Source organism: Dermacentor albipictus, chromosome 6 (assembly GCF_038994185.2).
Source record: "Dermacentor albipictus isolate Rhodes 1998 colony chromosome 6, USDA_Dalb.pri_finalv2, whole genome shotgun sequence".
In the NCBI taxonomy this organism is placed as follows: domain Eukaryota; kingdom Metazoa; phylum Arthropoda; class Arachnida; order Ixodida; family Ixodidae; genus Dermacentor; species Dermacentor albipictus.
Window position 1 is genome coordinate 104,573,163 of NC_091826.1, and position 26,013 is coordinate 104,599,175.

Sequence of the window (26,013 nt, forward strand, 5' to 3'; positions counted from 1 at the left end):
GTAAGCTATATGAGTGAATCCTAACCCAGAAACTCCAAAACGACATGGAAGAGAGAGATTTGTACCGACAGAGTATGTTTGGTTTCCGGGCAAAACTCTCGACACAGGACGTGATCCTCCAACTTAAGGAAGACGTCCTCAAGAACGTCACAACCCGAGAGGAACGCATTGTGATGGCCCTAGACATCAAGGGGGCTTTTGAAAATGTCAGCCGTGAAGCCATCCTGATTAGACTAGACAACCTTAACGGCGGCAAACGCATCCACGCCTTTGTGAAAGCATTCCTCTCAGACGGAACGTCTACAATACGCATAAACGATGCCCGCACAAATATTTTACAAGTCCCCAATAAAGGCACACACTAGGAATCAGTAATATCATCATTGCTCTATAACATAGCTATGATCGGACTTGTCAGAAAATTAGAGAACATCACGGACATAAGACATGCGATGTACTCGGAAGGAATTACCATTTCGATCACCAAGGGCTCCCTGGGTGAAAAGGAAGGGAAACTACAAGAAGCCACCAACTGAGTTGAACAATATGTTAAAGAAAGAAAGAGGGAGATAGCAGAGAGAAAAGGCAGGGAGTTCAACCAGACGAGCGTCCAGTTTGCTACCCTACAGAGGGAGTGAGGGAAAGGGGGAATAGAAAGAAGAAAAGAGGCTGGAAGTGATGACTTTTGTGCATATTAACGAAAAAGGCCTGCAATGCTCAACGGAGAAACCAGAGCTACTCAGAGTCTGGACACACAAACTAAATAGGACGGCACCAACAGACACGTCTCCACCTCGAGGGCCGGGAAGACTATGGTAAAAGTGCTGGGGATGTGGCTCGAACCTAATGAACGGAGCACCTGCACCCAGAAGCGCCTCAAAAATACAATGCTACAGGTTACCAGTATGATTAAGAGAAACTAGTAAGAAACCTAGGCATCAGCAGGGTCAACATAGCTTACCGCACCAGTGAGTGAATCTCCATCAGGATAAACAAGCAAAAGTAATCATTCGGAAAGCATGCAAGACGGCACTGAAAGTCCCAGTCAGTATGCCTACACAGAAACTCCTTGCCCTGGAAGTACACAATACCTTCCAAGAGCATCGCGAAGCACAGCTCCAGGCTCAACAAGACACTCACGCAAACACCAACACGCCGAGCACTTCTCAAACGCCTTGGATATACTGAACGAATTAAGACAACGCCAGAAACAGCTGACATACCGGATGAAATTCGCACGCAACTCCGAGTGAACCCAATGCCAAAAAACATGGACCCGGACCTACGAACGCAAGCACGTGCAGATTGCATCCAACGCACGAACTCCACCAAAAAATGACGTAGTTTATGCAGACGCAGCCGCAAAAGATCCCAAACAAGGACGTAGAGTGGTCACGGTTATCAACGCAAACCTTCACGAAGTTACAGGTAGCTCATAAGCCAAAGCACCGTGACTGAAACTGAGGAGCTAGCTACCGCTCTAGCAGCGGCGAAGAGCTTCAGAACCGGCAAATCATTAATCCTTCTAACTGATTCCACAGACGCCTACCGGCATTTGTAAATGGCATAATAAGCTACCGCGCATTCCGTGTACTCCTCGAGACAGGTGGTGTAACACACCACACAACACAACCACAGCCGATCCAACACAAGGTACTGTGGGTGCCGTGACATAGCGGGGAATGAAGGTGTGGACCGGGTAGCTCGAGCGTATACATTCCGAGCATCTGAATAATCCGCGCTCGAAAGTCCACCATCTGTTCCAAATGAGTACTCAACCTTATTGGCACACTACAGGGGAACCAGGGTATGATATCCTTCCCCACATAAATCACTCACGAGGGCGTAGTCCAGTGACTGGAGACAGCTACAGACAGGAACCTTCCCCAACCTAAGCCTACTAAGTAAAATGTACTCCAGCAGATACGCCGCTAACTGCCCGGGGTGCCCTCCAAAGTCCACCTTGTATCACATCACGCGGGAATGCCAACTTATAACAGCGGTCCCGAAAATCATAAATCCAAGTGCGGTGCAGTGGGAGGCACTGTTGGTCAGCGACAGCTGCAAGGGCCAAGTCGGTCTCGTGCAGCGGGCACGTGGGGCAGCTGAGGCCATCGGAGCTCTGGAGAAAGGGCCTCATCCCTGCTCAACCCAGTCAAGGGTGTCCAAGAAGACCTCGCCGGACTACCACAAAAGACCCTGTAAATAGAGGCCATCAACTGTTTTTGATGATCATGATCGTCCGGGTACTAGGTGTTTTCTTTAATTTATGGATTCACGCCAATTAGTTCGCAGTACTGATTAGCGCTAGTCGTTTTGAGCAAATACTGCTCTGTGTATGATGTCAAAATAACTTCAGTGACGCCCTGAACGGAACTGGGAGACGACTTCAACATCATGCTAAAATACATAACTATTTTGCAACCTTCATTCTTGAAAGTGTGATCCTTTTACGTGCTAGAAGCATGTAGAGTTTCTATGACTTCGAAAACATGTGTCGCTATTCCTATGCATTATAGGCTGACAGAAATGGCGTCTGATAGTGATGACAGCGCATTTCATAATTGACCTTTGCAATATCTGCTTCAAACAAGCCTATTCGCTTTCATTTCTCTCTTTACGCATCCTGACAACCCATGCGAAAAAAGAATAAGAATCCGGTTCAAGGCTGTGGGACTGTCATAATTATCCTTACAACAGAGAACATTTGACCACAGCTTTTAATTATCCCGAGTCGTTATGTTAACGTGGGCGTTAACGGTAGTGGCGATCGGTCGGCACATTTCATGCTAGAGGATGTTTTCGCCCATATTTGCAAGTTTTGGTTATCGACTTGTACTGCGGAGCATACAAGATCGCCCCCTTCCATACTTCTGGCTTAAGGCGTCGATACTTTGAAGAGAGATTTCACTTAAGGACAGGCCGAGAGGTTGGCCTGAGCTTTTGTGCTCTAGGCTGCAACTCGATGTGCATCGGGGGGGGGGGGGGGGGCAGAGGAAGAAGAGACGGTATGAATGTTGATGAGGACAGATTAGAAGGATGTTATATGGCCAATTGATGCACACGGAAGGGAAGCGCAGCCGAGGACGGCAGAAAATTACGTCGTGTGAACTTGCAGGCGGATGTTGGAATCGGCTAGTGCAGGGTAATTGGAGATCACGGGGAGAGGCCTTCGTAGGCTTATGATGTTCATGATGATGCTGATTTGCACAATCGTGCAGCTCACCTAATGGCAAGGGCCCACTTCGATGTTGTAGAGACGTTTCAGAACATACTTCACTGCGCTGGATTTTCATGCGCTGCCAAGCGGCACATTATTTTGAAGCAACCAGCGTCACCACGCAGTCGTTTGGCGCAAGGTATATCGCCCGGTGAAGCTGTCCTGGAAACGTTATTCTACAGTGACATTCTAAAGTCACTGGCAAAATTAGACACTTTAGCTGTTTTTTCAGCTAATAATCTCACAAAACTGATTGCACACTCCGGGTCATTGTAACGAAAATTGGGACCGGGCAAAACTCGGTATCTGCGTTGGTACAAGAAAAACGTAATCTACAATATATTGATGACTCTGTCTTTGTGAATAATTCTGAGTCAGTCATTGGCGTTTTAAAAGAAAGTAACAAAAGGCTTCAGGCCTTATTTAAGACCTGTATTACTCCCTACCTCGCGACACGCCGCATAAGTATATTGAAGAATGCATTGACACGTTTGGTTCATCTGCTTTCTAGCTTCGCTGTGATGTCAATAACAGCAGCCTCTTAGAAGTGTTGAACTTTTGCGTATAATAGACATTTTTTACTTGGAATGACCACAACTGCATACCCCCTCCCCCCCCCCCCCAAAAAAAAGAAAGAAGAAAAAACGGAGTTGTCAGTGGATCCGGTTTGGCACCCACCATTGCCGATATTTACTTTGCTCATCATGCCCATGTTCTGGCAGCTAGGCTAAATGAATCCGCAATTATTGGAGTCTGCCGATTTGCGGGTGGCATTTTAATACTTGTTGACTGCGACGATGACCACTTTCGCAATGCAGCATCCCACATTGCAGCCATTTTCGAGAATTGTTGGCAGTTGACACATGAGTTGCCTGTAACGGACACTTTGAGGTTCCTCGACCTAAAACGTTTATGTTCATCCACTCATTTATGCTGAATATACGAGCCAAGAATAGAAAAAACACTTTTGCCTTACAGTTTAGAGTATACGAGCTAGTTAAGCGGTGCATCAGCGCCTCGAAGAAATCCTGGCCCGACGCCGTGCAGCGCAGTTTTGGCACACAGGTGACCGGTTGGTGAACGCCGGTTACTCGTATAACCGCTGCTTTCTGATGTCGCCGAAAAGCTGCTGAAGCTGGCTTTGCGAGGTTACGCGAACCCGCTTACAAGAAACGGCTGGTTGCGCTGTCTCGTGCGCACAAAACTTATTGGGCTTTCAAGTGGACTTTTCAGTCCCTGAGAAAATTCACAAGTTGTGCAAGTTGGCGAACGCCACCCCCCCCCCCCCCCCCCCTAGTTTGATTTGATTTGATTTATTGATTTCCATTTACACACACACATGTACAGAGGAGTGGTAAATGGAGGTGGATGAGGGAAAAAGCCGCACAGACGCGGCTTGAGGTAACCTCACCCCCTTAGGTACAATATGGCTGCATGGGGTTACACATCAAGCGCCATATAAATCACATTTATCTAGTGGCCATAAAACATTGCAATTATATAATATATGAAAGAACAGTGAAATGTTTCCACAATAACAATGCAAGACACACTGCGGCATTGAAATAAATAAATGATATACACTTGGTAATAGACAAAAAAAGAGGAACATAACACACATTATTATTCATTAACAAACGTGCGCTGAAGTGAAAGCAATAAAGTTTTCAATTCTGACAGTGATAAATCCTGTAAATTGAAGCCTGCTCTGTCGTATAAATTCAGTAATCTTGGAAGGTTGTTACACAACATTTGACAACCGTAGTTAGTTCTAGAGCGCGGAACCTCCCAGACTTCAGGTGTACGAGTTGAATAACGGTATGAATTGACGGATAGATTTGCAAGTTCTACAAGTAAAGTATTGTTACGTTTGGTATTAAAGTAATACTCGCGTAATAGTCTGCAGTTAGATTTTATGGGCTGTCGCAATGTTGTATTTCTTGAACAGGTTTTCAGTATGGGCGGCAAACGGTACATTAGCGATGACACGTATTATTTTCTTCTGCATACGAAATAATTTACTCAAGTTACATTCAGTTGTGGTGCCCCATACAAGATGCCCATAATGTATGTGAGACACGAATAAGGCATTATAAATTAATAATTTTACAGAGACGGGTAAAGTATATCTGTAGCGATTTAAAACACCTGTTATGCGGCTAAGGTTTTTGGAGTACAAAGCTTACATGGTCGTCCCATTGCATGGTACTCGTGAAGTGTACCCCTAACACCTTTGCAGAAAGAGTGAGTTCTATATTTGTGGATCTATACGCTAATGTTAGATCTGAAGGAAGAAGACTCATGCCTTTGGTATGAAAAATTACGGCCTTTGTTTTCGCCGTATTTACTTTTAGACAGTTCTCAGTGGACCAATAGGATAGGCTGCGCAAGAAGTCATTTGCCATACTAATTAAATTGGTACAAGAACCGGACGAGATGAAAACACTTGTATCATCTGCGTAAATGATAAACTTCGCCTTTTCGTAGATGGAAGTAATATGGTTAGCATATAAGTTAAACAGCAACGGGCCCAAAATGCTACCCTGTGGGATGCCACAAAGTATTTCTTTGGTTACCGATGTATTGTGGCCTACAGAAACAAACTGGCGTCTGTTATTAAGATAAGATTTTAATAATTGAAGTCGAATGCCTCTAATCCCATATTTCTCTAGTTTGTAGAATAAAATGTTGTGAATAATATGATCAAATGCCTGTGTAAAGTCGACAAATATGCCTATTGTTAATAGCTTATGTTCGAAGTTCTGCAATATAAATTCCTTTTGATCGAGAAGAGCTAATTCCGTCGACCTGTTTTTACGGAAACCGTATTGAGCATTTGAAATTATCTTGTACTTTTCACAGAACGGAGACAACTGACTTAGAATAATTTTTTCAAGACCTTTTGAAAAAACAGGGAGGATCGAGATCGGGTGATAATTTTTTATATCCAATTTATTACCCTTTTTAAATAATACTACTACCTTAGCAACCTTCATATTTTCTGGAAATACGCCTGTGGAAATGCACAAATTATAAATATGTGTCAAAATAGGGGCAATATCATATATAACAAATTTTATAGGTAGAATCTGAAGACTATCGGCATCGCAGCTGCGAGATGTCTTGAGTCTTAGGTACACAGAACATACATCCGAAGGCATGAGTGGCTGAAAAAATATTGTGTTTGCGTTCGGAGTAATGTGCACATAGTGCGGCATGGGATGATTGAGGTCAACGTCTCTGTGTACAAAATAATCATTGAAAGCGTTTGCCAAATCCTCCTTTACCAGCAATCTACCGTTTAAACTAATTTGTTCAATTGGATCACTCCTCTGATTTCTGTTCATAAGAGCATTTAGTCTATTCCATAGTTTCTTTGAGTCATTCATACAAGACGAAAACATCTGCAGAAAATAAGCATCACGTGCTTTCCGTAGCTCTTTGCTTAATTTGTTACGAAACATTTTAAATGTTTTTAAATCCAGAGGCTCTCGGGTTTTGATGAATTTAGCATATAGTTTGTCACGCTTCTTCATTCTTTTACAAAGAGCATTCGTTAACCATGGCTTTCTGAGGCATTTTTTTCTCCTGTTAACTTTGTAAACAAAATGCTTTTTATACACGGTAACAAACCTGCTAAGAAAAATATTGTACGCTGATTCAGCATCATGTTCCTGTAAAACGTCATCCCAGTTAATCTGCTTCAGCTCTGTTTGAAAAGATGTTAGGGTATCCTCGGTTACTTTCTGGAAGGTTCCGCTTGTGTCTCTGTGCGAGGTGCTAGCTGTTCTAGTTTTGACAAACATGCAAATAGGCATATGGTCACTTATAGCACTACTCAAAATAGCACTTACGAAACACTGATGTGAGTAATTCGTTATAAACAAATCAAGCGTAGTTTCCGTATTTTCTGTTACTCTAGTGCTGGAGTGAATTGTATTTAAACAACCATTTGAAATGAATACCCTTTCAAAATCGGACCGGCGTACGGTATCCGCGCCAATGCTTACATTAATATCTCCTCCAATAATTATGTTTAGGCGGTTTTCATTAGCAAAAGATAACAGATCATCAAAAAATTCAAGAAAATGGGCAAGAACACCACCAGGAGGGCGGTAGCATACAGCAAAAAGGACTTTCTCTGAATGAACACATAGCACTTCGTAATCACTCGTTGTAACCGAAAAATTAGGAAGTATATCACAAGGTATAAGGTCAGACATCAATAGGCACACACCACCCCCGCGTCTTGTTAACCTATTAAGGTAAAATGTTTTCATGTGCGGAAGTTCTAAAATGTGACTGTCATTCGTATACCAGGTTTCGCTTATCATAACAACGTCACACAGCTTATCTATCCCCACAAAAAAGCTTTCCAGTTCTTCTATTTTGCTAGAAACGGATTGAGCGTTAATATGAACACAACTAATTCCCTTTTGTTCAGCTTCTATGTGGGCAAACCATTCTTGTTTAGAAACCGACCCTAAGTGATTCATGGTGCTGAAAAGAAATAAGATCAACAGCAAGGAACATTAGTAAGGAATACTAAGTAAGAGTCGAAAGCTCATCCTCGTGCTTAGTGACTACAGCCTGGGCACCATTTTCTTTGCGTACAAGCACATGCCCATTCGCGTGCCATGCATACTTATACCCGGAATGTTTTGCCCATTCCTTAGCGGCAGCCAGAAGCTTTCTAGATCGAGTTGTCATGTTCTCGGCAATAAAAACTTTCATGGAACTATCTCTAAGTGATCGTTTCTTAGCAAGCCAGGCATTTCGCAGTTCCTGACGCGCGAAGCGCACAATTATGCCACGGGTCTTGCCCGACCTAGCTGGCAGCCTGTGTGTAGCCACAACGTCCTGCTCCGATAGACATTCGATGTTAAGTTGTTGTGCTATTTCGTTCACCAGGGATAACAAGTTCTCACCCTCAGTCTCAGGAACTTGATTAATTTCAAGGTTCAGGCGCCTGCTGTGCCATTCAAGAGCGTCAATGTCATCCCTAAGTTTACTAAGGTCCTCAGGGTCTCGAGCCCCTTCCATCTTTTCCACCCTACGCTTTACATTGTTGATGTCTTTTTCGTGACAGTCCAGACGTCTCTTAATTTCATCAAATTGGTCAGACAGCATTTGGATAGATTGCTCAATGCCACTTACTTTACTTGGCAACTCCAAAAGCAAATTAAGCTTCTTATCCAATTCTACCAGCTTCACCATGATTTCCGGATCTTTTACCTGACCCTGTACAGGCGCAACACTTTTGCTTCCCTTCCCTTGACATGTCTCACACTTCCAATTTTTCTTGAAGGCTCCTCGTTTGGCCTCATTCACGCCCGAACACTGACCAATATGAAAAAGAAATCCGCAGTCGGAGCACGTCAGAACTGAGTCATGCTCGCCGATAAGTAAACGGCACGCGCAACATCGGGACATTGTAGGCAGCTTTTACGTACAACCACAATCACTAGCACATGTAAGAAATGGTAGAGCTACAGTGGCTAAAACGCATTAAGGATCAACGCAGACAATCAGTTTGGCAGCAGACACAGACAAGCAGTTTGGCAGCGGCAGCAGCGGAGCGCAAAAATAGGAAGTTTCAAATTACAGAGATAGACCAACCTGTAAAACAGAAGACCGTTCAGGCTTTCGTGCACGATGCGCTCCACCGCTGCAGCCAAAATGACGCGAGACGCCCCCCGTTGAACTGGCCGTGTTATCTGGTCGCGTTTAGCAGATTTTCAGGAAAGGTGGCAGCACAGGCAGCCAGGTAGTCTCGAGGCGCGCAGATCAAACATCAGGTTTCCCTGTAAAACAGAAGACCGTTCAGGCTTTCGTGCACGATACGCTCCACCGCTGCAGCCAAATACCGTTCTAGCCCTTGAGCGAAATTACACGATAAGGTGGTCATTACTTCTATGAGAAGTCGTTCAAATGCCTAATTAAATACCGAAATCCCGTTCAAATACCGCAATTAACTTTTTCGTTATTGAACTCACAGCACATATCTCAATCTACGAATTTTAGCTGGTGAGTTCCCAAGTCATATCCTAGGACTGCACCAGTTTCGAGATATTCATTTTCAAAGTGTCCGACGAACAGCATTGGCCTTTCAAATACTTTTGGGCTTCAATGCATAAAACAGGGTTTTTATTAAAAAGTAAGTGAAAGAACAGTGCATTTTTTATCACAAGTTTGACGACGCCTATATCTCAAAATCAGTGCCATCATCAGGATTCGTTCCAATTCGATATGCCTTGCTAGCTCACTAGCTACAGTTTAAAGATTCAAATGTGTGCTGTAATGTAAATAATTAAAATTGTGACGAGTCTATTTATGGTAATTATTCTATTAAGCATTCGGATTTTTCGTAGAAGTAACGACCGCCTCATCGAGTAATTCAGGTAAATAAAGTTAAACTTGAGCTATCTGGCGCAGACAATTTTTTAAAATTTGGTGCAGCTAAAAACCACCCTATATAGAAATGATGGAAATCGCTCTTCAAGAAATGCATTATGCCGATATCTTGCTCAAAGGGACCTGCGTTTTGTCGGCCGTGTTACAGTGTCTTCCACGTTCGCGAGCAAAGCAAGCAAACGCTCAATGGTAACGTGTTGAAATCTCTTTCGATGCCTGTCACAGCACCCAGCCATTTGCCTGTCTCATGCCAGCTTCACATACACGACGACTGCAAATACTGTTTGCCTGCTCAATGCGTTCGCGACGCCCATGCTGCTTGCCAGACAATCTCAACTTATGGATTTCTCTTTACCGTGGTGTACATGTGCATGCGTAGGGTGCTGCAGCTCGCTTCAAGGTCAGAAGACACACGAAGACATACGCCCCTCCCCCCTCCCTCGAGCTTGACGATTCGGATCTCTCCGTGAAAGAAGTTCATAGAAAGGCTGGAAACAACACGCAAGCCAACAAACCACACGCAAGCCGACAACGCAAGTACTGCAGCTGTCTTTGCATGAACCGTTCGTCCGTCCATTCATCAAGGAGCGTGTCAGTAATTAGAGGGACCCTTCGTAAGCACCCGAGCTGTTTCGAGATTGTTGGCATTGCTTACAAGCAACTAGAATCGCAAGGAGGGTGACTGTCGTCCTGCGGTCAGCCTTACCGATCCTCAGCCGGGTTTCAGACGGTCCACGTGACTCTACCAGTAAGTGTTGCTTGTTGTTTTCTGCACGATCACGCCAATACGCATGCGCAGAACGATCGGTGAGCAACTGGCAACACATTTGTGCCGTTAACCTTGGAGACGTACAAGGGTAGCATTCTGTGCACCGTATTTTACGGGAGCCGCGCATTCCCGGCGTACACGCTGTTTTGTTAAGTTCGGTGCACTGACAGGACACGTTAGTTTTCTCTGGCCGTATGAGCGATCCCTCTGGACATATGCCGGCTACCAGCATGGACCCCTATGCAAAATAGATCCATCGTGCTACTTTTACATTCAGCGAGGCCTCAGCAGAGAAGACCAAGCATGCATTCACCGCATAAGGCTCAACGTGGCCTACACAGACTACTTCAGGTGTAAGATTCAACTCACAAACTCGCCAGTGTGGTCTGAATGTAACGTCCCTGAAGACCTGCGACATGTTCTGTGTCACCGCTACCGCTACGCGTCAGAGGTCTTTGAAGGCGTCACTGCATTTTCAACGGGACTCAAGCATGGCACTACAGCACATTCTCGGTGAAGCAGCATCTGTGCGTTACGCGCCAGGGAGGCGCTGCTGACGTTCTTCCGGGCGACAAGCCTTAACGAAACATTGTAAACATATCTATAGTGTATCTATCAGTGGCGTAGCCAGAAATTTCGTTCGGGGGGGGGGGCTCACAGGTGGACCCCCCCCCCCCCTTTAAGAGGAAACATTAGGTCGGATGCGCCTATCTAAATACATGTAGAAGGAGAATTCGTTTTTCTCGACAACCACTGCACCAAATTTGACGAGGTTTGTTGCATTTAAAATAAAAACCTACATTCTAGTGACTGTTTGTTTCGAATTTTCGATTTAGGTCATCAATATTTTATCAAGAAGTGGCAAAAATTGAAAATTTTCAGAAAACGATACAACTTTGTTTACAACTCTGTAAATCAGCAATGATAATTGATATCACAATTCTGTGAATTGCACATAATAGTACATCTACAGTGGACAAAATTGATATGTTACACATGAGTCTCAAAAAATTAAGTATTATGGAAATACGGCTTTTGCAGAACCTATGCACATAACATAACCAATTCACGTAAGATACAAATTGACATATCGAATTTCTCCGCTTTGAATAGTGTAATGGATGCCGTTTACAGAACCGCGATATCTGTTCTCGATACAGAATTATTAATATTTAAACATCGTGCTTCCATTTTTCTCGAACTTTCGAATTTTTCAAAATATTTTAAACTAAGTTCAGGCCCTAAATCAAAATTCCACTTCCAACAGACGCTAGAATTTAACATACTCTCTCAAATGCAACAAATTTCATTAAAACCGTTTCAGGAGTTATCTCAGAAAACCGTTTCTGCGTTTTACATGTATCTGAATAGGCCGCGTCGCAGTTGGGCCCGAGCTAAAGCTTCCTCTTAAACAATTTGCCTAGGGATCAAATACACGAATAATAACTGCATTGCCATTGCCAAAGATGCTGCAAACGAATTGCTGAACGCTACGCACTGTCAATACAAGTAAAATATGTATTTTTTCATAAAAGAATATACTCATATGTGCCAAAAATTGTGGCCAACATAACTATTTAATAAGTAAAGAAAATATCACACGAACTTTAGAACTACGTCACTTCGAAGCCAGCAAAGCAGTGCATGCCGCTGATATGAAAAATGTAAAGGCCATGAAATGAACAAGTTGAGGACAAATATGTTAATGACACTTTGTCATTCAAGATCCTTGTTTACATTTTTGTACATATGCAACGGCCAGTGAAAAATCTCTACGACACTGCCATTTGTTTCAATGCATTTCGCAGCAGCAGCTGTCACCGGTCGTGTATCGTGAGTAATTGCACCGAAATTATAGTCGCACGTATAAACAGCAGGAGTTCTGCAGAATATACGAGGGCGAGTTAAATGAAAGTGAGCCAATGCGATCGAATATATAACAAACGGGGTACTTTAATTAAAGGTAGCCCCTATGAGCATTTAGACATTTGTCCCATTGACTAAAGAGTCGCGCAATTCCCGTCTCATAAAGCTCCTTGGGTTGTTGCTTCAAAACGTCTGCAACTGACTTTCACGACATCGTCCGAGACGAATCTGGTTCCCTTGAGCTGTTTTTTCGGTTGCCCCAAAATGTGGAAGTCGCAAGGGGACAGGTCTGAGCTGTGTGGCGGATGTTTCAGCGTTTCCTACTTGAACTTTGCCAGTTTTGTATTAACCCCGTCAGCGACGTGGGGACGGAAATTGTCGTGGAACAAGATGACCCCATTCGTCAATTTTCCACGTAGTTTTTTCTTGATTGCGACACGCAGCCGATCCGGCGTTTCACAATATCGGAAACAATTGATAGTCTCTCAAGATTCAGCAAATTCTATCTGTAATGGCCCCTGACGATCGAAAAATAAAAGTCAACAACACTTTTCTCGCGGAAATGACGGCCTTTGCTTTCTTTGGAGAAGGTGAATTTGAATGTTTCCATTGTAAGCTTTGCCGTTGTGTTTCAGGCTCTTAGAAGTGGCATGATGGTTCGTCTCCGATCACAATTGCAGACAAGAAATCGTCACCTTTATTGTGACACCGGGTCAGATGAGTAAAGACAGCGCTGATCTTCTCCGTATTCTGGCAGTGGTTCAAAATCTTGGGCATCCATTGCGCACGCAAGAGCCGATAACCGAGATGTTCATGAATGATGGCGTGCACCAAACCATGACTGATGTTCACACGCTCTGCCAGTCCATCGATGCTTATCCTCCGTTCTTGCTTCATCAGCTCATCAACCTTTGCAATTTTGTTAGGGGTGATTGCACGATGGCTTTGGCCCGGTCTGGGATCGTCTTTGCAAATTTCACGTCCTTCTTTGAACCATTTGTTCCAACGCTTCACAATGGCTAATAAAATGCAATGTTCCATGTACACGGCAGTCATACGGTGACTAATTTCTTTTTGGGAAACACCTTCAGCTGTCAAAAACATCACGGCATTACGCTGCTTCACTTCTGGGGAGTCCATTACGGCACGCAATCATGTTCAACCCAGTGTATGAGAGCATTAAAGAACATCTATCCGCACACCTGCGTGTCACTTTTGTAAATGAGAGATACCTGTGTGCTACGCGCAGGCCTTGCAGATAATGAACAGAACCATAATTTCGCGGCGTGGGTAGGCTCACTTTCATTTGACTAGCCCTCACACATTAGAAATGCGAAGATGCAATGGCATATACAAATGCGAAGATACAGCTTGATAAAGAGCAAAAAAGTGCCACTGGAAATGCCACTGCACGTACACACAAAACCTCGCAACAAGATATTTGAATATACGTATAAGTCTCCAATAAATCTCCGTATCTGAGAAAACGTCACGGTACATAATGCGTCAAACAAGGCAAATAAACATGTTGCGCAATCACAGATTAACAGAATCCTAGATCCTGCCCCCATTTCATCCACTCCCCCCAATGTAACGCTCGCGACGGAAGGCGGCGCACTTGCTTCTCACTTTGTGAGCCAGAGTGAGCCACTATCGTCGGCTCACCTATACCCCCCCCCCCCCCCCCTCCTCCCACACGCTTTCACTCGCACATACAGCATGCGGCGCGGGGTCACGATGTTATCGCACTTGGACTTTATGCGGAACATGAGGGCGACGGCGATGGTAGGAATGCGGCTAGTGTCCGTATAATCGCTATCACACTATTAAAATAAGAGTATCCGGCAGCTGAAGCGTCCCATGGCCCATTACTTTCTGCAAAAGAAGTAGCGAAATAGCACTTTCACCATGCGACAATTCGCTGCACCGCAACAACGCTTCTTTTTTCCTTTTGTGGGGCGGGGGCACCGTAATAAAAAAAAAAACGCAAAGTATGTTGGTCACAATAGAATCCCTATTTTGGGCAACTGATATGGCTAATAAAGGAATATCGAAGAAAACACGAGATGCTTGGTCCACCAAGAAGCATGCGCATACTGCTCGGTATCCTACACCGGCGAGACAAGACATTCTGGAGAGGTTGCGCTCAAGCGAACGCACTGCAATCCGTCGAGTCCCCACAGTGATGGCGGCTAGCGACCATTGTTTCTTTTTCTCGTCTGCTAGCTAGAAAGCGTCGAAAGCTCTGCCAGACGAAAATGCACTCGGCCAGAGAAAACCCAACGCGCACCGAAGTGCGCCGCGCGGTGGTCGGGGCAACACGAGAAAAACGCGTGCGCTCTGGCTGGCTCTGGTAGCGCGCGGGTAGGGGAGCGAGAACAAAAAAAAGTTGAAGAGGCTCAATGTGTCCTCGCGATTAAAAGTCAAAGTAGAAAAATAAGTAAGAACGTAGTTGCCTTGGCTGGCTTTAGTGTCTTCACTGGATGCTTTGGCGCAGGTGAAAAAAAAATGATATTTTTTATGTGACATGACGGCACGAATGAACCACCACAACGCTTCGTCTCATCGGGCCTCGCTGCGGGCTTTGTCAACTTGTCTGATAGCGTGTTCATTTGGCTTGTCTCGTTGTATGGCCCGATGTGTGACTTTGGAAAAGTCAGTGCACCTTTGGCGTCAAATATTTATGGGAGCATTAAACTTACAAAGTTCCGCAATGTACCTTTCACATCAAAAGTTTATGAGAACTTTATACCCATAAAGTTTCGGAATTGATATCCACGCGCTCCGTAAATTCCATGATAGAGTGTAGATTCCGCGGCCTCCGCGCAATGCCGCGGCGAGCCCGTTCGCCATCAAAACGTCCTTGAAACTTTGTGCACGGATGGGGCTGGTTGCGTTATGTGACTCCCGGTGCATGGGCGTTGCCGCGAAATTCAGCCCAAGTTCGCAATTCTTGCGGTGAAATGGCTTGTCGAGCGTGAAAAAGACGCTCTAGACAAAATCCAGAATGATTTCTGGCACCGGGGGTTGCTTTTGTCGGCGGTGCATGGACAGCACGAAAAAATTTCGGGGGGGGGGGGGCTGAAGCCCCATAAGCCCCCCCCCCCCCTGGCTACGCCCCTGGTATCTATGTGTGTGTGTGTGTGACTGTACGTGGTGCAAAGTGGTTATCACGGTATGTATCATATAAACATCACCCGTCACCTGGAGTAGCATGTCAGGTGAACAGCCAAGCTAACATCTCCAGCATGATTAAAGCTTGTTCCTCATTTTCTCTCTCTTTAGCCGTATCGGCCCGGTACGTCCGATTTTCGCGGTTACTGCTCCGCCTTGTAAAACGCTCCGCCACAACTCATTAGCAGTCTCCGAGACCTTTACAGAAGTGCTTCGATAAAATTCTGCGCCCGTGAACCGACTCGGAGGTAGATGAACCTGTCATCGCGTGGCTTTTTCGCGCAGTAGGAGCAGACGCCCGATTTTCGTATTCGAAGATGAACCGAGCACATAGGTAACCGCTCATTGGGCTCGCAGGTCGTGAGCACTTCAGGCACCCGCTCTACCCTTGCTCTGCCGTTTCGGGCTAAATCGCCGTGTGCAGCAACGCGTAACTCGCACGTTCTTTTCGACGAATCCTCTTACCAGTTTCACTGTATCGGAGGTTTCACATATTCGCGCTTGCACGTTTTTTAGCCGATACCGCCCGTGTAACGAGTTCCAGTGCCTAAGAAAATAGAGAGAGAGAGACAGCAAAGCTTGGAAGCGGGCAGGCAATGTGCGGATTCCGAAGCAGTCCTTAAGTCTTCTTGAGCAACACTGCCAATGAACTGTGAGGGTCGGTAAGCCAAAGATGCATGTATCTTCGTGACCTGCGCAAACCTCCGAATGTGCAGCATAACGCTAGGTAAACCTCCCCCCCTCCCCCTTTTTTTCTCAGCGATTTCTGATGCCCGTTACATTATTGCTTGGCGAGCTGCAAGCATGCCCAGTCACCGAACCGGATGCTCGACCCCAGCGAAGAGTCTTCTCGAACGTAAACATCTCAGGGTCGTAACCACATTACCTCGACATGACACGGCAGCGGGCTGCCAGCGTGCGCACTGGTGGGCTAACAACTCGCGCGCCCTAATGAAAGCGGGCAGCGCAACGAGTGGAAAAGATAAAAAGGGCAGGGACACGCCCGCATGCCAACTCCGCGAGCCACAGCGTTTCTTGCTTACTCTTTCCATACGGCCGCTGTTTACCTCGACTCTTGTCGAGTGTTCGGCGCCTTTCCGTTTCATAACGTCCGAGTGGCTGCGTCGGAACGCGCGCAGCGGCCGTAGCTCGCCGCTCGGTCAGTGAACCGCACATCGCTCGGCCTTGGCGTTCCCGGTGGCCGCACCGAGGCGATCGCCAGCGGCGGCGAGCGTCCAAGGCGGGCGGCCGGCCGGCACGCGCGACCTTGAATCAGGAAGGAGCGGGCCTGCCGCAAGCACTGCTGCAAGCCGCGCGCCGCAGCTGGCGCGGTGTAACCGCAGCGCGGCGTATCGTCAACGCCGTCGCCTTGCCGCGCCACTCTTTTTCCACAATAACGGGACGCTCTCTCCGGCACCCCAATCTCGCCGCGCGTATACCGCCGAACAAACGAGCGCGGTCGTCCGCCTCCTCGCGACGATAGTGGCGAGGGAAGAGCCTCTGAGCTGAGATGCAGGTTGCTGTGCACGCTGGGCATGCTCAAGCAGAAGCCGCGTGAGGGTGGCATGGGTAGCTGCTGCGCCTTGATACTCCCGCTCAAATTACCCTCCCAGGCCCCTTCCTTAATTTACATATGTTGCGCAAGCACACCCCGTGCGCTATGCGTGGTGGTGGTGGTGCGCGGGATCTGCTACAAGGAAGCGCGTCTCTGCGAGTGATCCTGGCGCTGGCGGATCTTATCTAGTACGGCGATCGACATCGACGACCACTGCTATATCTATCCCATCCTCTCTCCCTCTACAAATCTCGTCGCGCGCGAGGCGGATCCGGCTATTTAGCGACGACGGTATATGTATGCGTGTGTGCGTGCGTTTGTGTGAGCATGCGGCGCGCGATTGCCGCCGGGTTGTTACGCGCTTGTCGCGGGCTTTAAGGCACGAATGTGTAGTCCGGGGGTACTGGCGTGCCAGGCAGCAGCTGGCCCAGTCGGAATACATGACGATGCCCGGAGCACCAAAAATTTGGCCCCTGTATCACAGAGTGGTTACTTGACCGAGTTAATAAACCATTTTAACTTGCTAAATCGCGTTACTGATGGGACGTGGTCGAAGAAACACGAAGAAAAAAGATGGAGGACGCTTAGGCTTCGCCTTCAATGGTGGAACGCGATAGTATTCAAAGATCCCTGGCTACTTCTCACGCTTCCCGGCAATTGGAGCGCATGTACCCGTAATGTTTACCGGGAAATGCTGGCCGCGAGCGCTATGTAAGAAGACGGGCTTTCTGGTAGCAACGCGGCCTCTTGCGTTGGTCACGATGCGGCGGAAATGAGCGCCATCTGGAGGTATTGCAAGGAACCGGCCATGCGGCTCCGTGGCCCCTGAGATACTCACGCGCCGGCGCGCTCGAATGGTGGGCGCCGTGGCCGGTCTATGTATTGTAGAAACGCTGGAAAAGAGGTTTGTTTGAGTTTTCGCGTAATAGAATTTTTTTTTCGTATAGTCAAATTAGAATCCGACGCTATCATGTCTGTAGGTATTTTGTAAGTCGTGCTTTACGATTTGCCTACGTATTTTAACTTGAGAAATTCAATTATTTCAGTAGCTTCCTTGCGCCACATGGAGGGCCTGGGTATGGCTGGTCTGAAAATATTTTTGCCGAAATAACGTCCGACGCTGGACGCCGACACCAGATTTTCTGTGACACGGGGCCTTTAACGCTATTGCGTCAAAAGCACCGTGTTTGTCTAACATGTTTCTTCGTCCGCCGAGTGCCGTCAGTAAAGCTCCTTAGCAAGTTAAAGTGGCCCCTGTATAGCCCGACGTGCCAAGCATTGCCTACAGCAGCACGGCTACGAGCTGTGGGCGCAGCGAATGTGCACAAGTGTCCGGCGAGCGAAGAATCTTTCGCTTGGAGAGTGCACCAATTCGGCATACACTCCGCACTGCCCACGAACTGCCGGCCACCATTTGCATAAGTCCAAAATAGAGTGCGGTTCACTCTGGTGTAAGCGGCTCTGGCGTGAGATGTGGGTACGTTCAACTGCCGTGCGCGTGACGTCAAAGTTGCGTATTGTATGGTAAAGCGCGCCGAACGCTGCCTGTCATGCTGACTGTCAAGGTGTTGAACCGAACTGGAATTGAACAGAAAACCTGAGCTGAACCGTCTTGAGCCGAACCGGAACCGAACCGTACCGATATGTTTCCCGCAACTTCGGAATGTGTTATGTAGACTGCTTCCCAACGCTTGCGTAAAACTCATTTACGACTAGTTGTTCCTTTACGTAGGAGTGATACCTAGTAGATGTTAGATTCGATGACGAACATGAGCGCAGGAGGACGATGCGTACGCGTTCTCAAAGAAAAAAAAAGAAAAAAAAAGACAGAACCTCAACTCGGGGACTTTTGGCAATCACAATACAATAAAGCTTTCACTACATATAAAATGTGAGTTGATCTTGGTAAAACATCTCTTTCTAAGCGTCTTTGTTCATCGTTAACAAAACGAAAAAAATATTAGAGCTCTCATTCCAAATGGCATTTGGAAAACTGCCCGGCATGCTACAGCTTCCATAGCTTCCGCTTCCAGACGGTGGTTTCCCAGCTAGCATTTTATACCCGGCAAAGTGGTCCACAGAAGGGAACCAAAATGCTGGACAACCTCTTGGACTTCATCCAGGAAGCTCTACCCATTAATGACATCTTTCCCTTATCACTGAACTGTCATTTACCGCTCCAGCGCCGGTGAGACGTAAGCCACGTACTCTTTCATTTGGAAGTACTCAAGACTCGTCATTGAGTCCTCTATTACAGGATATTATTGTTAATGAACATTTAAATCACCATTTCCCGATTGATGTGTCATAGGACATGCGTAAAAGACACAGTGGTTGAGATTTCCACGACCAACTACTCGGATCTATAACACGGGGTGATCGTTCCGAAGCGTTCCAAAATTTTTAAGGAATCGCCTGTTGCAGGTGGCACAATTCTAGTCCTTGAGCTGAATTATTCGGAGAGAGCAGACATTACTTGCATGGGAAATCCAAACACATAATCAGCTAATTAATAACAACTAGCTAATTAAATTCCTATTTACCTAATTATTCTAGAAATGTAGAAATTACAGCCGGTGAGATTACAAGGCGTGCCCACAAGGAATGAATGTCCACAATTACATCAGTTCAGAGATATACGCCATCAAATTTGCTCTAAAAATGCACCGTTTCTCAACTTCCATTTTTAAAAAACTCCTTTATGCATTGAAGCACAAACGTAACTAGAACCCCAATGTATTTAGTCCCAAACTTTGAAAATTAGTACCTTGAAACTGGTGTCACCCTTAGACTTCGTTCCAAGGAGAACACGCCTTGCAAACTCATCGGCTACAATTAGTAGATTGAAATATGAGCCGTAAGGTAACTGATTAGGAAGTTAGGGAATTTTCGTTAGTTAGTTGTGTAGGTGTTTGAATTTCTTGTGATACTAATGTCGACCTCTTCGAATAATCCAGCTCAAGGACAAGAAATATGCTTTCTGCCACAGGTGCTCTCTATATAGGCACAAGGGCTCGCAATGCACTCAGTAATACCTCCGGTTGGGCGTCTCGTGTGAAAAGTCACCATCAGCACACAAAAATCATGCTTCATATATAATTTCCCCAATTGCCATGCGAATACGTCTACCCGAATTCGCAACCTCGCTGTTCGTTTAAATGGCGTCATCTTCAAATTTCAACAAAATAAAATAACCGTGGCATTTGTTATTTGAACTTACCAAAGTTAGACAAGCACCACTCATATTGAGAAGCACATTAGGTCTTAAGCGGCAGGCTTCAAGCTTGTTGTTTGCTTATCTTGGGGATATCGGGTGGCTTGATAAGCCTTAGGAAATGTAATATGTAGACGTTAGAATGAACAAACTTCACTTCCACGTAGCCTTCATTTCGAATGCAACATAGCGAACACAATTTTACAAGTTAATTACCAATGCCTCGTCTTTTCAGACCTTTATTTCTTTTCTTCCATCCTCTCTCTCTTTTATGGCCTAGTAATGTGGTTTGCAGGGCCAGTTTCTGCATAGTGAGCATATAAGGAGTTCCAGGAAGTGCGGACGCGAGCCCAATAAAAGGAACGGGCAGAACAAGGCTGCACTTAGAACTGAAGTTTATTGCGAGTATATGTCACAAATCTCCACCACGCATGCGTAGAAAACCAAGAGCAATAAGAAGGTTTATAGTAAATAATCAACAAAAACATACACGCACACTAAAAGCCTAGTCACAACCCTTCGCGAGGAGGTCAACAACACTTGGATTAACATGATAAATTTAAAAATAGAAGTTCTTTATCATTGATATGGGCTGAGGGCTCACTCACACATGTGTGCGCGCACAACTTTTTGATGTGGAACGCTTTGCTTATTTGTCTGATAGTGATAGAGGTAGTTTTTGATAGTGAATCGATTGTGGGGAGAGAGCGTAGTAAACTCATGCCGAATGCCCCTATAGTGCTTAATGGACGGTATATACCTTTATGAATAGCATTTATAGATAATAAGGGATTTTAGGACAACATAGACCATCAAGTGCTGTGAAATATTCTAAAGCCAGAGGGCACAGAAGATGATTTCATGGTGTCGTTGCGAGATCCCCAGGAAAACCGAGCACAAGTTCCGTGGTGAGGCCCTAAATGCGAACTAGTGGAAATTAGCCGAGGACTGAGGCAAGAATTATCACTATCTCCATTTATGTTCATGCTTTATGTTAAAGGCATATAAGGATGACTGGAATAGGGTAACTTAGAGTTTTTGACTTGCTTTACATGCGTAATTGGGCAAAAGGGGTAACACAGGGTCCCTGGGCCGATATATGTGGACTACTTTAGCACTATGCAAGGTTTTTATAGAAACCTGACAATACGTGTTTCGATTAAGCTACTAACTTAGGCCTTAAGTTTAACACAGAGCAAACAGGAAGTTCGATCTTTAATGAAGATACGACTAATTACTTTTACATTCAACAGCAAGTCAGATCCACAGTCAAACGATATAAATACCTATGTTTATACATAGATGAAGGAAAGACCTACTCAAACATCCAGCAAGATATTCTGAGGATGAAGTGGAAGCAGCAATAATTATACGTAAAGCAATTATGGGCTACAATAAAAACGAGGTGGTGCTAGGAATCCTGAAAGAAGTAAGACTGCAAGTGGTAACGTTCGAAAATTCCATTGTGTGCAAAAATAAAAAAAATCTTGTCGGGGTCGGAACCTAACCCAAGGCCTGTGAGCCGATTGGCAACTATGGCCTACAGTACAATGACAGATGAGGTACTGGAGGGTGACATTGGCTGGGCTCCTTTTAAAGTCAGAGAAGCGCAAAGCAAATTTTATTTTGAAGAAAGACTCGGGAACATGAATGAAAATGAATGGCCGGCTAATGTGCACGATTATCTGTACCTCAAGAGAATGGACACAAAATATACGAAAAGGGTAAAAAAAAAAGGTTTTCAACCAAGTACGGGTAATTGAAAGTGCAAATAGACAAACCAGGAGAGGCCAAGAAGAATGGGAGAGAAACAGAGACAGTGAATGGGATGCAAAGTAGGGCAACAAGTAAGATCACGGAGATGTGCAATCTGAAGAAAAAGAAAAGTAGGAGGAGAAATCGGTGCTATAACACAAAGCCTTTCTAATTGAGGCCCGAGCTAAGTGCTTGGGGAAGAAAACGTATCGGAGCAAACATTCGCAACATGACGAGACATGTGCCTGCTGCAGTAAATTCTGGAGACTACTCGGCACGTGCATAGCAGTGGAATGCCAAGGTATTCGCCCAGCAAGAATCGGAAGGAACGTCCAGAAGCTTTGGGATTCAAAGTGGATTGAAGCATTAACTGGTGAGCACTCGATATTTGCTAGAGAAGTTTGGAGAATTGGCCGAAAGAAATCAGAGGATAGAGCCGGAGCCGTTATAGCCATACATAACTACCCAATTTAGAGACAGAGGTTCTAATGAAAATAGAAAACATCAGTGAGGAAAAGATAGATTGAGGACTAGTTTTGCCTTTTTTTGTTATTATGGCGCAGAATTGCTCGTGGTTGCCGATTCTCCAAGGTTGCTAATTTTCTGTTCTTGTTTCTATTAGCTCGCTATGATACCGGTAAGCTGTTGACTAACGTCTGGCTTACATGGGGTCGAGCGTTGGATGGGGTGTTTTTTATGATGTTTTGTGGGAAAAGCCCAGATTCCCCCTATTTTATGTCCCGATGAGTATAGGTTGTCGAAGCGTTGTTGACCGGGGGTGTCGCCCGGGATGCCTTGTAACCCACCATAAGAGAAGTCATTGGGGGCGACGATGTATGCTGTGATTTCGTGTTCGCTGCCAGCGAAGCGCAAGGTTTGCATACGTCTGGTGTGTCGGGCCAACTCTTTCATCGTAGTTCTTGCGGAGGCGATATTTTGAAATCTTTCAGTGAGGAATGGGAAAGTATCTGCCGCAAACAATAATAAATAAATAAGATATATAACCTATGAACATGTAAGTGTAGCTGTCGCAAAAACGAGACGAGGCAGCTGCGTTCGATGCGAGCGAAATCAAAACTCTCATTTTTTTGTGGCTTTTACTGCGCGCATCTTTTCTACCCGCAGCCTTCTTTCTCGTCCCGTCTACTGCCAAGAGTTTCAATAGCCTCCGGCCCACGAAAAGTTTTCTTCTCATCAATGAATGAACGTTCAAGTGTGTAAATACGTTGGACAGGTCTCCGAACAAGTTTTTCTTTGGTTTTTAAAAGACAGGAGCGCGGCTTCCCATCTACTCCAGAATGAAATTCGGTGACCTTAGTCAGATTCCAGACAGGATCTAAGAGTGTGTGCACCGAGCAAAACGATATCTGCTCGGTGCACTGCCGTTTCTTGCTTTCTTGCGTTACATCGCTCTCTCTATTCTTTCAGATATTCCCTGCTCGATTTTTTCCACCGCTATTTCGTGATTCTTTGTTTATTTGTCCCCATTCGTTCAATGTTGACTTTTTTCGTCACCTTCGGTAATGTTTTTGAGCTTATGCTTTCCAGCTATTACATCAGCCAGTACAATAGCCAAATGCTCCTCCAGTTCGCTGCACAGATATGTCAACGGCCTGATATTAAGGACTGCTTCAACTTCAGTTGTAATTGTTTGCATCTCTTCTCTGGATATCAGTCTTTTCCCTTTAGCTTACCCCATTATTGATCTAATGCTTCATACCATCCTTTCATAAATGCCTCCCCACCAAGGTGCTTGTTCTGCGATGTATCTTTATTTGATTTCCTCCTGTAGTTTTTTAATCGTACGATTGATGTGTCTGTTGGTTTTCTTGAAGGTCCTTGCGTAGTCGCTGTATGTCGTGCAACATGGGCCTTGTTTCACTGTAAATCTTCGGAATGCAGGTAAGAATGCTTCTGTTGTCTTGTTGTTCAACACTTTGAGATGTGCAGCTCGTTTAGCAGCACATACAAATACTCTTGTGTAGTGCTTTCATCGCGTATTTATAAACACCGGACCCACGAAATCCGCACCGGTCGCTTCAAATGGTTGTCGCTCGTTGACTCTGGCGGCAGGAAGTGGGGCTGTTTCTGGGCGCAGCGTTGTGGCGTCAAACTGTTGGCACTTTAGACATCCATGAATCACCTTCTTCACCAACTGCCTTCCTTGTATTATACACTACGTAGTTCGAAATTGCGATAATGCGATGCTTATTCCTCCATGCAGCGTGACTTGATGAATATGGCGCACCAGCAGCTATCTAACAGTCGTCCACTTTCTTAGTGCAATAGGACATACTTCATTGTATGTTAATCCGCTTTGAAGTAGGCGACCTTTGTGTCTTATCAGACCTTGCCCGTTTTCAAGGACTTTCATACCATGAAGAAACGTCCTTGTTGTCTTCGCAGGAATGCTTCTGCTCTTTAGGATAGCTTCTCGTATGTGTCGTTGTTCTAGCTTTATTATTGTTGTCTTTGCCTTCCCCAGTTCTTCAAAACTTAGGTCTCCTGTGATCCGGCTCTTTTTTTTTCTCATATCCTGGACTTACCTGAAAACCTATGCAGCCACTTTGAGTAATTGTATGTATGTGCGTCTGTGCGTCAATCACTGCCGCAATTGACGTGCACGTGTCGGTCGCATAATTTCCACCATTTCGGTGTCTCGTTCTGCTTCGGTTTGCTCTACAGTTTTCTTTTTCACAACAAACAATTTTCGACCATGCCGCCACAGTTCTGAGTGTATCAAACGGTCTGTGCTCACACCTCTACTCATCAAATCAGCTGGGTTTTCTTCACTTGTGACGTATTTCCACTTTGGCAGTTTCGTTTTTTTTTTCTTTTATTTTCTTCACTCTAGTTCCGACAAAGAATTTAGAATAATGGTCGAGTCTGTCCAAGATCTTGTTTTGTTTAGTTTTCTTACAAATCCACTTCTCATATATCCAGCGTAGCAGCTGTTAACTCGAGTCTTGGCAGAGACGTTTCTTTCATTGGACCTATCCGTCCTTTTGCGATGAGTAGCTCAGCCTGTTTTTGGCTTTCGTAGGTATTTATCAAGTAGGCTGCCGTCTCATAAGCGTACGGGCTTTCATTGGAAAGTAGATAAAGGTCCGTGTGGAATACACGAGGCATAAAATATTATCTCGCACAGAAATGCACGAAAATTCGTCAGCGACAAAAGTATACAAAGTAAGGAAAGCAACTTCATCACCAAATCAGCATTCACTTTTTTCATTTTGATCTTACAATTTGCCGTGAGCATGTTTGGTGGAAATACAACACTAAAATCTAGAAACAACGCGGTGTTCCTTGATTTGGCCCATTGCTTCACGTCCCGTGCATTGGGGGCAGGGGAAAGGTGCCCTGGTGGTCAAAATTAATCCGGGGTGCCCACTTACGGCGTACCTCATTATGGAATCGGGGTTTTGGCATGTAAAATCCCAGAATTTAATTCAATACTTCAAGTGGATAAACCACTTAGTAACTTCAATGGGACAATTTTACGTTTTGTGACGCCCTGGGTGGAGCGCCAGCGATTTCTATGCGAGGTGTTAGGAATGGCCGTATGGGGTGGCAACGTGCCAGCTTTCAGCCCGCTGCACGTGTTCCAAGCTCCCCCAGACGAGGCGCCTTCCGAGAACTGCGGATGACCGCCAGCCACGTGGCGCGCGGTCAGCTCTGGAATGGATGGATGGATGGATGTTATGAGCGTCCCCTTTGGAACGGCGCGGTGGCTTGCGCCACCAAGCTCTTGCTACTATGCTGTCTAATATCCTACCTAGGTTAACCAATGAAAAAAGAAAAACACTATGAACTACCACATCCAAATTTTCTGATACCCTATTGTGAACTGTGCTTTTGTACGTCTCCGTCCTTTGTCGTTTCCCTACTTTTCTTCCACCAATCCCCCAATCGCCTCTTACTGATGTCTATTGCGGACCTGTTTGCTTTACCACTGCTCCCGCTGACCCCAAGGGCTTCAAGGAGGCCAGTGGTGCCTAGATCGACCGCTGGATAGACGTTTTCACATTCTAATAAAATATGCTCCG

At 45.4% G+C, this 26,013-nt stretch overlaps 1 protein-coding gene across 4 annotated transcripts in view; it reads right to left on the reverse strand.

Moving 5' to 3' along the window:
* Positions 1-8,949, reverse strand: part of LOC135908656 (salivary peroxidase/catechol oxidase-like) — a 131,591-nt gene extending 122,642 nt beyond the window's left edge. The window contains exon 1 of one of the 4 annotated variants that reach the window (XM_070541195.1): positions 8,840-8,949. The gene's annotated coding sequence lies outside the window, so the exon portion shown is untranslated. The remainder of the gene's footprint in view (positions 1-8,839) is intronic. The other 3 variants (XM_070541194.1, XM_070541200.1, XM_070541196.1) reach the window with 3 other exon arrangements.
* Positions 8,950-26,013: the final 17,064 nt, after the last annotated feature.